Source organism: Mauremys reevesii, linkage group 8, assembly GCF_016161935.1.
Source record: "Mauremys reevesii isolate NIE-2019 linkage group 8, ASM1616193v1, whole genome shotgun sequence".
Classification (NCBI taxonomy): Eukaryota; Metazoa; Chordata; order Testudines; family Geoemydidae; genus Mauremys; species Mauremys reevesii.
The window spans coordinates 7,764,154-7,778,993 of record NC_052630.1 but is presented as its reverse complement, the minus strand read 5'-3'; positions in this window follow the sequence as shown (position 1 = coordinate 7,778,993).

The window sequence follows — 14,840 nt, the reverse complement described above, 5'->3', positions numbered from 1 at the left end:
GCTGCTCAGTGCCTTGCAAGATAGGGCTCCAAGGGTATGTCTACTCTGCAATAAAACATCCTCAGCTGGCCCATGTCAGCTGAGTCAGGCTTGCAGGGCTTGGGCTGCGGGGCTATAAAATTACAGTGTAGACATCTGGGCCCAAGCAGTCCTGGAGCCAGACAGTGGTGTTTTTGTTGCAATGTGGACATACCTTGAGAGATTGAGTCTTTGAGATGTTTGCTGATTTTATCTCCCCATTGAAGTCTTCTGGCCACACAAGGCTCATGCCCAAAATGTCTAGCACACTGAAGAAACTTTGTTCTGCTGCTCTTTTGGAGTTATAGCATCCCCATTAAGTATTTCCTCCCTATCTAAATTTCCCCTGTTGTTTCACTTGTATGCAGCTTCCTACCTTTCCTACCTTAAACTATTGTGCAGTGTGGCTGTGTGCTATCAGACAGTTGCCATGTTCCACCCCAAAGGCAGCGTCACATAAGTAGTGTAGGCACCTCTTATCCATCCGGGTGTTGGGAGGTCTAGTTAATGCTTGTAATACACTCAGTTAAAGATGTATATTTGGATTATATGAACACTACAAGGTGCCACAGAAGTGCTATGTATTTCTGATTGACAAGAAACCAAATCTGTTTTTGCGTTTTGCAGTAAGACTTGGTGTTAGGTAAGTTAAAGTTAAATATTACATCTGGCTTCTCTCGCTACATCTTAAAATTTAGCCATCTTGACTGCATTACAATTTCCAGTGTTTAAAGATCAGTCAAGTCATTTTTTAATCTTTGTTATTTCCTCTGTGTTTAAAATGCTATCCTGGCAGTTTGAAAATATTTATTTCTGCAGAATCTGTCCTTTCACATTTAGCAAATATTGACATCTTATCCCTTTGTTTTGAAAAGAGCTAAAATTAACTTAGTGTAGCTCTTATGTCCAACATCAAAAAAAACTTCAGTTTAGTCAACTATCTACCTAACTTTTAGGTATTTATTTAGAAAGTATCTGTCACCTGGAAGTCTAAACACTGGAGCAGATGGTACCTTGGTTGGAAATGACAAAGTACCTTTTTCTGGATACCATCTTTGACAACTAAAATCTGCACCACTGTTATATTTGTTGTTGCCAATCAACAACTGCTGCAGAACCAGCAGAGGGAGCACTTAACGTTGGATTTTCTTAGATTATAAAAACCAATTCTTTGAGTTTGTTCTCATTTCTGAGCAGCCAAATGGGTCTGAAAATTACTCAGCTTGATTTGCCACCAATTTGTCATACAGAATGGATTAAAAAACAAAAACAGGCACCCTGATGTTTAGAACCCAAAGGATTTTCTCCATTATATTATAACAAATAAGGCCAATGAAATAGACTGTGGTTAAAATTTTCAAAAATGCCTCAGTGATTTATAAGCTTATGTCTCATTATAAGCCCAGGGTTCAAACTCAGGATCATGACTAACCTCTCTTCTGTCTACACACAAATCACACTAACCCCAGGCTCAGACTCAGGGACCCTCAGGGGTGCAGGGTCTGAGCCTGAGTCAAGCAGGGACCCAGGTCCAAGCCCTATTGCTTTGCAGGGTAGACGCAGCCCCACTGGACTCGTACTCTAGGAGTCTGCCAAAAGTATTCCACAATCCCAAAAGCCAACCTTCTTTGTCCTCTGAACAGTCAAGCTTGATGCACAATCAACTTTTTCTACACTGCACCATGAAGAAAAGGCTAGAGCAGCCACATTGTGGGAGGGTGTTAGGAAGTCTGGGAGATGGGTGCTTGGACTTGAGCCTGCATACTGACACACAGACACTAGAGCCCAAAGTTGGGACCCAGGGTTCAACTATTCCTAACCTGGGTTACAAATGCATGTCGACACTGAAGCCCTAGATTAACAAACCTAGGTTGCTAACTCAAGTTCTACTAATCCTGGGTTTACGCTGCAGTGTAGGCACACGCTGAGGTGCTGTAGACAATTTTATCCCAGATCTACTTAAATATCAGCAAACCTGACACAGCTTTTAAAAATAACATTTTTGAAACTATGCACTGAAAACCACCAGACTTTTGCCTGTAGGCTATAAAATGTTTCTGAAATTTTATTTTATTTATTTTATTCTGGACGCTTATAAAAATCTATCTAACCAAAAAGAAATAAATAAAAATCACTCCCAATGAGAGATGCACTCTGAGCTCCAATCTTTGGATCTCTGTCCACATCCTAGCTCCCCCAAAGTTCTGAGGGTGTTCTGATCCAGAGCTTTAATTCAGGCCCACTTCTTCTCCTAACCACCTCATGGACTGCAATAGAAACACACATACAGAAGCACGCTTTCTGTGGCTTCTCTAAAGCGGTAAGATGTGCAACATGATAGTGGATTGCTTATTGATGAAGATTTTTCTAGAAGAGGAGAGATCATATGAGCTGTTGGTTTAACACTCATTTAATTCAGTGCAAGTTGTTGTACTTAAGTTCTGCTCCTGTTCATTCCTAGAGGGTTACTCTGATTTGAATATTAAAATATCTTATTGCCAGTTCTGCTTTGGAACAAAACTAAACACAAGATAGAATATTAGTGGGGTGGATAAACCCCATGCTGAAGAGACAGGGGTGCAGGAATGACTCTGGGCCCAGCCTGCCGGGCATTTTCCAGTTGGAGGAAGGACCTAAAAGGAAATCAGTGTGATGGTTGCACTTCATGTCTCTTGCAGCAGCAGGGCCTAAGCCATGGAGATGAAAGTTGAGTATCATCCCTCATCACAGCAGCACTATTGCTCTGCCTCAAAACACAGGAATTGCCATACTATATCACAGCTGTGGTACATCTAATCCAGTATCCTGTCTCTGACAGTGGTTAGCACCGGATGCTTAAGAAAAAAGGTTCAAGAAGCCCTGCAGCAGGCACTTACAGGATAACCAACCCCAGGGAAAGTTTCTTCCTAACTCCTATTAGTTAGAGGTTGGTTTATGCCCTGGAGTATCAAGGTGTTATCCCTTTCAAGTATAGGCTTTCTGGGAAGGACCTTCGGAATATTAAAGAAAAATCTTCTTTTAAAAATATTAATGCAAATCTTCCTCCCCCGAGATAGACAGTGAAGTGTGATTATTCAGGGCACTCTACAGTGTTTGTTATTTCCTTATCATCTGTGTTTTTTCATCACTTCAACCTAGTACTCTGCTAGGGAAAAAAATGTATTCTGTTAGTTCAGATTCCCCAAAGTAAGTGATGCTTAATAGATTTTGGGCCCTAATTACTTTTTCACTTGTTTAATTCACCCATTAAACTATATACATTGTATCTTTAAAGCTTCCTTTTCTCTTTGATACTGATCCTCGTTTCACTTAACCAGACTGCTTTTTGCTATCAGCTCAGATTCTCATATTTATGTACTTTGCATATAAATTATTCAGATCAAAGTGTATTGCACACTACTTAACCCTGCCTCTATTCATTTCCTAATTCAGCTCACAGTTGGGGGAGGGGAATCTTTTTTATAAAGTGCTGGTTTGTTTACGAAGAGCAGTTTTAGTAGAGAGAGTTCCAAAGTCTTCTCTGTTACAGACATGTAACTGCACTAATGGCAGTGGGATTTACATAGGTATAAGTAAAGACAGAATTTGGCCCCCACTCTACAGACACTGAGCGGCAGGACTGAGGGTAAAGTTGGGTAAGTATCCTCTGAGTGTTAGGTAAACTGAGGGCTACGTGAAGGAGACAAAAGTTGGAGCCAGAGTTGACTCAGTGATATCCAATAGGCTTCTCACAACCAATATGTCCCTTCATTTCAGGATGGGTATAGCTCCAAGCTCAACTCAAAATGCAGTGAGAGACTGTTAAGTACTAAGGGCCAGAAATACAGAAGTATTTAGGCAACTGAAGATGCAAATAGGAACCTAAATACCTTTGTAAATCTGGCCCCAAGTCCTTCTCTTGGTTCAGCATAGCCCTGCTCCCCCTTTGCACTAGTTAGGCTGGTGCAAAAGGGCCAGGTGCTGGGCACAACCCCACACCAGGGAATGCCCTCACTTCAGAGAACAGCTACACTAAAGGCAGAACCAGCACCGCCAGTTCTTCGCCACTTCCACAGGAGCCTACAGATTATGGGTTGGCTGGAGAGAGGGTGAATCAGGGATATAGCTGAGGCATTTGAACAAACACACACACACCACTACCAGTAATTCTCTGCCCCTGCATGGAACCATAGGAGGAATGCAATTTAAGGGCAGCCCCACGGTTGCCAGCTACCTCCCTCCTGACCCTACATGAGCAATGGCAGCAGCACAGACATTAATCTAGCTCATAGTCCCTCCTGTCAGATTAATTTGCTCCAGCTGAGCCCAACCCATATTGTTTTTATGACTGAATTCTACAACATTCCTGGATATGTGGACTCAGACCCCTCAGCTGTCCTGTGGGGCGGGGAAACACTGTTAAATCACTGCCTGTCAGCTCCTGATGGGGTCTTTGTATCCTGGTAGTTTGGTCATCATTAGTACCAAGGTCATGAAAGTTCTGCAAAAAATGTGGAGACTGAAGCTTGCACAAAATCTCAACTGTTCTTGAGTCATCACAAAAAAATCAACCAGTTACCATGTTGAACTAAATTTGTGAACAACCACCACCATGGAGTCAAAAGCCTGGAGAGGGAGAACACTTTGTCTTTGAAGATGCCAAAAATGAAATGCAATCATCATCAGAAGTTTCTATTTCTACATATTTACGTCATTTACTTTAATTAACTAAGTGGTTGTGAAGCAGTATGCATTCCAGCTCTGATGGCTGGAATCAAAACTATTTTATGGAGCTCACTCTTGCTGGTAATATAATAATCAAAACGTGTCACAGACAGTGAAATTAGTCCTTCCCCACCTGGGGACTCCAAGCTGTTTGTTTGGGCTGGGAAGGGACATGACTTGTTCTTCCCCTGCACAGTGGAGAGATCAGACCCACCTCCAGAGGCAGCACAGAAGTGAGGGCTGTACACTCTCACCTCTGTGCTGCAGCAGTCCTGGAACTGGGCTCGGGGCTTCCACACCACAGTTTCTCAGGGGCTTGGGGCACCCAGGCCCAGGGTTTCAGTCCTCCACAGCTTCTGCCAGGGCCCAGGGTGCCCAGGGTAGGGGCTTCAGCCTCCCCCCACCTCCTGCCGGGGCTCAGGATGCTCAGCCTTGGAGCGCCTGCCCCCCATGGCTCCTGCTGGAGCTTGGGTCCCCCCAGGGCTCCTGCCAGGGCTCACGGTACCCTGACTCAGGACAATGCATTTTTATGCAGCATATAGTTAGCCTGTGGAATTCATCGCTGCAGGAGATCCTCAAGATGGATAGTCACTGGATTTTAATTTTATGACCTTTAATACCATCTGTAGCAATGCAAGTTAAAGCAATGACATCAGTAATCAGACTCATGCTTCAAGGCTTGCAGTGATCTCTTGTACATGTGAGGAAGGAATTCTCCTGTCCTCTGTGCCGTATACAGTACTTCACAATTAGCTAGGTGTTATGGGGAGTCCCCTTATTCTGAAGCAAAAGAAGTTATCCACAATTAACAGCCAGATATTAGACTGAAAAGACAATGGGCAATTCTGGTGTAAGCTTAACATTCTGTATTGACATGGTATTGGGGAATAACAACATTGACTTTCTACACTGCTACATCATTTCAGTTTCAAACTGATCACAACTGCTTCAGAAAAATCTCACAGCCTTGTCGCTGTCAATGTTTCTCCACTTGCAGCTCCATCCTCTGGAGCAGCCTTCCTATCTCCTTCTGCCTCTCTCTACTCTTCATTTCTCTCTCCCTCTGCTTCCATTTTTTACTATAGCTTGATATCTGTACCATTTAATTCTGCAAAGCATTTTGACACGCAGCTTATATGCAATGTACTACAAAAAATATCCTTGTCAAGCATTTCATCCACCCCAAAATTCACTGCTGGTGGGCTGTAGAAATTGGGGATTTACCACAAAATGTAGATCCAATATGTTGCAGTAAATAGAGCCAAGCATGTAGGCCAACATATTTATCAATACTTGCACTTCTGTAAGAGACAGGGACAGAGTAAATCGAAAGTAAAAACTATCATTTGTCCATCCAATTGGTCAGAGCAAACAGGTTCTTTTTCAAGAAAGAATTGGGTGGGGGGGAGAGGAATTTAAAGAGCCATAGATTTTAAGACCAGAAGGGACTTTTATGATCAGCTAATCTAACCTCTTGCATAGCAAAGGCCATAAAAGTAGAGCTGGGTGGGAACCATTTTTCCATCCTGCAAGAATTTTTGAGAAATCAAAAAAAGTTTCCATCTTGAATGGGGATGAAAAGTCAAAATCTTGAAAATATTTGCAAAAAAATATGTCATCAAAAAAATGTTCAGATCAGGTCAATTGAAATGTTTACTTTCAATAATTTTTAAACATTATGTTTCAATTTTGACCTTTTAAAATTGTTTCCTTTTTTTACTATAAATTAACTACAATTTCAAAACAAAGTAATTTCAAACTGAAAAATGAAATTTCATTTCGATAATATTGAAATGGGACATTTCGGCAATTTCAAAACTTTGTTTTCAAAAATTTCTTAAATCAGGAGATCTGTCAAAACCAACTCTTTCCCACAAAAACTTTTGGTTTTGATGAATCAGCATTTTCAATGAAAAAATATTTTATCTGCTCTAGATAGAACCTCAGCCACTAATTTCTGCAAACCCAGAACTTCTGTTTGAACTATAGCATATCTTTTTTTATACAGTTTTGACTAAAGATTACAAGTGATGGAGAATCTGCCACATCCAGTGGTTCATTACCCTCACTGTTAAAAATTTACACCTAATTGCCAGTCTGAATTTGTCTAGCTTCAGTTTCCAACCATTGGATCTCAATATATTTTTTTCTGCTAGATAAAAGAGCCATCTGCTATCAGAAATCTCTAGCCCATGAACATACTTGTAGACCATCATCAAGTCACTTCTTAACATTTTGTTGGATAAATTAAATAGTGTGTTACTTTAGTCTCTCACTACAGGACATTTCTTCCTAGACATCTAATTATTCTTGGAGCTCTTTTATGAAATGGTGACATGGATGATAGCTATGGGGAAAAACAAGAACTCTCATTCTTGACAAAAATAGAGTGTCAAGGTCAGCCGGTGCTTGGATTGTCATCAAATTCCTGAAGGTCAGCAGGACACTAGATTATCATCAACCCCATGAATGTCTGCTACAAAAGTTAGGCTTGCTAGGGGGTCATGTAACTTGGCCATCCAGACATTGCTTTGTTTCTGAGTCATTATAACCATGCTTGCTCATTTGTGAGCATTTAAGTACTAGCCTTAGAGCTGGCACCTCACAGTGCTTAACAACCCAACTGCCAGTACTGTTTTGTTCTTACATGATATTGAAGCTATACCTCACTAGGTGTTTTGGTACCATGCTGTAAACTTTGCATTTTGCTACATTTCTTTCTTACACCTATTTTATTTGTAACCTATATTCTAAGGATTTCATAATGTTTCCAAGTTTTAGGAATGTGTGCAAACACTTTTATCTGAGAAAACATGGCCTGCACTTGCCCAAATCTTTAATACAGAGTTATGGTGACTATAGGTCCCAGCATGGGATGTCTCATCTTTATCTGGATGGTAGCTATTTGTTTCAATAATAAGCATTAGATGCTGGGATGTGTAGGCCCCATAGGGCTCACCTTTATATTGCTCACATTTATATTAAAGATAAGGACAGCTGCAATGTGGTACATTTTATGTAAATTAGGAGTAGCTCTCAGATTCCTAGAAAGTTGCCAGTACACATCTTTAGGGAACTGAATAGGTTAATATTCTGGGAATTACTGCATATACTTTTTTATATTTTTATTAAAACCTAATGAGTGCAGCTGAATTAACCTTATTACAATGACTGCCAAGGAATTAAATTGATTAGCTATTTACTATAAAGTGTCATAGAATGATCTTCCTTTTTCAAAATTATTTTTAAAATGTCTGATTTTTTTATTTTTTTTTTTTAAAAAGGCTTCAAACTTAAATATAGGTGTTTTTGGAATCCATGTTAGCTTTAGCTTCATATCCTTTTCTGCTTCTCTTTGTTGTCATTGAAATGATAAATCACAACATCTTATTAGGTAGTGAAGAACTGAACCAAATAATCCCACTGTTTTCTTTAAACAATTCTTTAATCTAAATAAACAAATGGAATCTAATCCAGATAAACACAGGTTAAAGATTGCAAAATCATCAGGTTTTGTTTTGTTTTATTCTAAAGTAGCAAACATATTATCTAAAGAATGTAGATGTTTATTACAATGTATTTTTGGCCCTGTAATTACCTATTGTTAGAAACCAATTTCCTGTGTCAAAACTGTTATTTAAATAATTTAAGTACAAAAAGGAAAAAGGATAACAATCCACTGCACACTTTTTGTCTAACATCTGGCTGCAGCAGAGACGAAAGTGTTGTCCATAGAAAGTCTATACATTTGTGGGAAAAGAGGAAGTACAGTTGGTAAACCTCTTTTTCATTTTTAAACATTTGAAGTGCATCAATTTTTACATGTACAGAATACAATGTATACATTTTTATAAGTATTTTGAAACAGTTAATTGTAAATATTGTCTATGGATTTAATAAAATTACTTTTTGGACCAATTGCTGGGACCTGCACACCTGACAGTCCTGGCTTCTAGCCAGGACTTGCCACATCAACACAACTGACTGCATGGAGTCAAATGAAGGGTTCTGATTCATTTGGTGTCTCACCCATTTCCTCCATAAATTATAGTGCTGTGGAATTCTGCATAGTGCATTTCAGCTAAAGGTTCAAGAGGACAACTTTGCTATAAAAATAACTCCGGAGAAATACGAATTAAGTGGTACATTTCTCTGCTTTCACCTGCCTATGTAAAGTACTCATGAATTCTTAATACAACAAGGTTTAAACAGAGGAATAGAGAAAAAGGTGGTGATATTAACTTATGATTGCCTTTTTGGAGTGTGTGTGTCATTTACATTGCAGACAACACTGTGTAATCACTATTGCCCAAACATTGGCATCTAATGAACTCAATTAAATGATGACAAATTACACTAGCTGAGGATCTGCCCTTGGTGTGTCTATTGATTTCAATTGAGCTACTTGGATTTACACTAGCTGAGGATCTACTTGATCTGATTTGATTGAAGAGTCAAATGCAATTGTTAGTGTAAGTAGGTTTAACTCCAGTGAAGTCAAATATGTTGTACCCATTTATATCATGGCTGTACTTGGTCCTAAACCAGTCAAAAATTGCTTCAGGAACAACTGTCCCCAAATCTTCTCCATTATCTTTTGATGATTACTTCCAGGTTACAGTGATTGCTGATTATGCATGATGATGGGATACTAGAGAACAGAACTATTAATGCAGTTTTACTCTCCCAAGTACCAATTAAATATTTAGGTTGCCTTCCCACAAATATCAGCTCTGAAAGAATTTTAGTGCATCTAGCAATATTGTGACTGACAGCAGGAACAGACTGCTACCAGAAAATGCAAATACCTTGACATTTACCAAGGTCAGTAGGGAATGATTTGCATATGCTTGGGAAAGTATTGCTGTCTCAGAACTTCATGAAAGGCCATTTGTGGTAGCAGCAATGATGAAAATCCCACTACAAAGCCCACCCTTTACTACTCTATAAAAATGCATCATTTTTTGCATTTACGATGAAAGAAAAGTGCCGTTGCTGATTGCAGCAGGGTCTTCTCCAAACAAGCCAGATACTCACTGCTGAATATGCATGTTCTCTTCCTAGAATTGATGACAATAATTACAGTTTTATTTCTGAACCACATAGCCCAGTAGTGGTTGCTCAAGATCTTGTCAAATGAAAATACTTCAGACACTCCAAACTGTAACACTATTAGAGCCAGATCTCATAAGATGATAGGAACCCTCAGCCCCTTTGGAGGACACTTGAATGGGAGCTGATGGCATGCAACATCTCACAGGACATGCTGAGCAATTCCCAGAATAAGACCCTAAATGGCATATTACACCAGCTTTTACAAAGCATAATATATCTCAAGAGCCTTAATGTCCTGGCCAAATAGTCCAAATGCAAATATTAACCGTAAGTCTCTAGGGTATACATTCTTCCCTGTCCAGAGTGGAGATGACCAGCAGTGGGCAAAATTAGGTTGTGGACACTGAAAGCAGAAGCCATGGCTCCCTGAACCTGTCATCCCACAGAAGTCATTCTTCCGCAAGGTTGCAGGGTCTAGGTTTAGTGGGGAAAGGTTTGCAGGTGAAAGGAGGGGCTGACCCCAGCAAAGCAGCTGCTCTGAGCCCAGCAGATATTTTTGTGAGAGTTAGTGCTGCTTCAGCAGCATTACCCCTTTGCTCTACTCCCACACTTCCCGCAAGGAGGAAGCAGTATTGTTCAAGGCAAAGAAGCCAAGGCATTATGGTCCCCTTAGGAACCATGTCAAGAGGGCCAATATCAAGCCAGAGGGGAGCATTCCAAGTTAATTCTTCAAGGTCAACCTTGCAGAATTTTCTTGGCATTTCATCCTCTTTCCACGGATTTTACTGCAGCAGAGTACGATGTAGCCCTAGATTTAGGCAGTGCTTTGAGATCCAAAGATTAAAAACTGCCACATAAAAGGTCTGACATTAATATAGAGGCAGGCAGCATGAAAGGCAGGCACAACAACAGTCTGTTCTCTACTGAAGAGCCAATTTTATTCTCCCACTTTCTTCTCTCCTTACTCTTTACTCTGGTGCTGCTGATTGCTGAAGTCTCCAATCTGATATACTGTGAGGCCCTATCTTCTTTCAGAACAGAACCTGCCTCTGAAATCAGTCACAGATAAACAATTAACAAAGCTTGCTTGAAGTCATTAATAGTTTGTTCTGATCTCTACAGAGACCCTTAGAATAGCTTATTTTGTGTTTGCTCTGAGCTCCCTGAAATGAAAATCACTTCTACTTACATCTGCAGGATTCACTCTCTTGTAGTTTATTTAAACTGCAAACATCTGGACACTAAAACGTGCTATTATTCAGTAACAATCTTCTAAAGATCAGAGTTGTTGCTCATCCTTTGAGGGCACTTTAAATCTGCTTTAATTAGACAATGGCACTCCTTGGGCCTTCTGGATCATGCCATGACCACTTTAACCTCAAGCAGTTACCTCACAGCCCTGTTTGGACACAGGAAACTCACTCCTTTTGTCCTTTACCAGTCGATAACCAGCCTTCCTACATGCATCTTGACTTATGTCAATTTTATCAACCAAATTGGTGAAGTCTGTCAATGAAATTTTTCCACTTCAGTGTATATAAGTTTAGTACCTTGCTGGGCTGCATGCCAAATTGATTAGCTATAGCAACTAACTGGACTTATGTAAGATAGCTGGGTGATTGGCAATGCTTATGTAAACATAAGCAGCTCCTGGCTAGGTTTTTTGAGACTATACTGACACACAGTGTTGAATTTTATGTTGCTCTGATCCAGTCCTAAATCAACCTTTTTCTCTTAGCTAGGCTATTGGTCGGCAGCTTGCGGTGATGTGTCAGTTTTTGCAAGACCAGATGGGTTCAGTCAGTGGATGGGAGATATTGAGATATTATCGGAAGTGGTACTAGCAATTCAATAGGTGACGCTCTTCTCTAAATCAATCATTAGGTGTGTGGGGTACAAGTATAGCAAACCAGATAAGATGGAACCCCTCAGGAGAACAGTAAAATCTATAGTGTAGAGAGAAACTGAATATGTATCATAGAAACCCTTCCTGCTAGACTGGGATGAAAGGTTGAGCCATTTTTAAACTTGGTTTGTAAACCTTCTCCAAGGTGTAGTCCCATAATCTCTGTGTACAAAAAGGGAAAACCTTGTAACTTTATTCTGATTGCAGACTGCTGCTTTAAAACTTAGATTTAGTTACAGCTTTAGCCAGAGAATCTGCAGCTTAATAGCCTGAGTTCAGATGTCTGAACTAAAAAGCCTGCTTGATCACTGTGTGTGTCCCTCCTAGGATTAGGAAAAGGAAAAAGCTCATTATGAATGATCCTGCCAAGAAAAAAATCTTAAAGAAACAAAGCTTGAAGGACAGGCTTTTTTGGTTTGTTTGTTTTTTGGCCGGGGGGAGGGGGGTTGTTGTTGTTTTTGTTTTGTTTTGTTGTTGTTGCTGCCAGATGGGTCTGTTAACTCTAACGTGGATTGCGGTCTTTTCTCATGCAAATGAGTGTAAATCAATCCAATTTATAACAGTTCTTTATTACATACAAAATAAGCAATAAGACATTTTCATAACACTGTCTGGATGGAGCATGCACAAAACCCGCTATTATTAAAGAATTACCTAGATGCACAGTTTTGATTTACCACCAGATAAACTGAACTACAGACAAGAAACAATCTCTTTGGTTTATACCATGTTGTTACCTAACCATCTAATGCTCATAATGGAAAAAAAAAGTCCTTTTATGAGGCTCTATTATCCAGTGTTACTTGGTAATAATGACTTAATAGGCAAACTTTGAAAGTTAAAACCATTGTTTAAGTGAGCCAGAACCACAACCCTTTGGAGATTATCAGTGGAGATTAGAGTAAGTAACAAATACCCAGAGTGGAACAAAGAATGTCAAAGTTGTTTTCTTAGTGCATGGAATTTTCTGAGTTTTATGTGGTCTCTTTGGTAATTAAAATTCAATATTCCAGTCAGCTGTGATCTTTGGTGTCTTATGCACCTGAATAATATTTTCTGACATTTGAACCAGGCTAACTCTGACTGTCTTGGTAACAGTAATGAACTCCAAACTCAGAACCATATTAAAATAATTATTCATAGGTTTGGTTTGATAGGGTACATTGCAAATGTGGAGCAACCAACAGAACTATCATTATTAGTAATAATCTCATGACTAGTGGTTACATATCTGAGTAAAACTAAATAAACGCATTAGGGCAAAAAAGGTAAACACATCTGTGTGACCCAAGAACCTCTTAATACTAACTGGCAAGGGTATTACAGGAATATCTTGATTCCGGTATGTACATTCTAGTTCACCAAAGAATGTCATGTGAGATCTTAAACAAAAGCTGGGGTCACACTGGTTGTTAATATTGTTTTGAAGTGTATATATAGATACTATGTAAGGAGTTATGTATATATACTGAAAATTCATTTTTAAAGTCTGTATCAAGGTAATAGTTACCAAGAGAGGTGAAAAACAGGTTTTCCTCCAGACAGAAGGTAATAAATGTATCTCTCTCTGTTGGGATGTAAATTAATCATCATAAGCTAACACAATGGATGCCAATTTACCTAAAAATTCAGATATTAATGAAGAGATGTGAAGTCAACAGGGAAGTAACACTCTGAAAAACAAGTCACTGATGGTTATCCTGTCTCTGAGCACAGACAATGAACTTTGGAGGTATATGTAAGAGGCAAAGAAAATGCCCTCTTATCCTGTCCCTAGGAAGTAAATGGGCAGTGCATTTACATTCATGAAAATGGGATCCCAGCGAACCTTGGCTGAAAACGCTGCAAAAGACTTTGGGATGAAATAAACTTCTTTAGACAGGAGATTAACCTGATAGTTAAGTTTAGTCTTTAGAAAGAGTGTTATGATTTAATTGTATATATAACCATTTGTTTCCACTATCCTTACTCACTATGTCCTGAATCTCTAGACTTTGACAATAAACTTATTCTTGTTTTTACTATAAATGTATCTCATTGCTGTGGTGTTAAGCAAAGTGCAGGTCCTGAAATGAATCATACAAGCTGGTGTGTATACTGTTCCTTTGAGAACAGCAGACCTGGTATTTCTGTGAGGAGCCAGTGTCAGGGGCTGGATATCACAGGGAAACACTTCAAAGGGCCTCCGGGGTGCACCCAGACCATGGCTAATAAATGATGGTGTTAGGACGCTGACACTCAGCTAAGCACAATCCCCCAAACCCGAAGTCTCTCAACCCCAGCTGGGAGGCTTGCTGGCATGGCTGTGTAGACATACCCTTAAAGGCCACACACACAGATCCCACACACCAATTGAGATTTGATGAGTCTGAGCCCCCTGGGGTGGCACTTCTCTCGAGTTTTTTACCTGTCCCAAGGATTTGCAATAATTACCCCCCAACACACTGATTTTAGATGCTGGAGACAGCTCAGGAACTCTCTCCCATGGAGCTAGAATAAAATTCCTCACTCAGAAAGATACAGAAACCATGTATAAAGTTATACAATAATCTCCAAGATATTGCATGTGTTCATAATATCCGTCACAGTAGGGTCCCCTAATGTCCATCCCCAAGGGGTTCTGTTTGTCTCATTCTCCCTTCCCCCTATACCAGGGTCCTCCATTCTACCCCCATACCAGGGGCTGTGTGCACCCCCCCATTCTATCTTTTTCTCATACCCACACCACCATTCTTTTTCCCTGAGAGATGTGTCATTCAGGGTGTCAAACTCTATTAGAAAGAATGATGAGATGAAGTATTGTCATGCTGGATGGCGTTAATGAGTGCCATGATCCAGTTGTTGAGCTATAGACAATTGTAGAAGTGCTTGACTGTCGTGGCTGTGCTAAACATAAGGTGTAGACTCCATGTGTCCACCATTTTCCCCCTTTCCGTTTGACAATTTTCCTCAAAATCAATAGCATTCTGGTCATTGGTGCCTAGAACATTCCCTGAAATGTTGGAATTGATTGACTGTGGCATTTAAAAATTATTGCATTACAGGCCGACAGACAGATGAGAAATGCCACCAAGCTGAATGTAAGGCCTTCCCATGCTCAGCCAAGTACTCCTGATGAAGGGTGAAACACTGATTAATAAAGGTGTAGAATCACTTG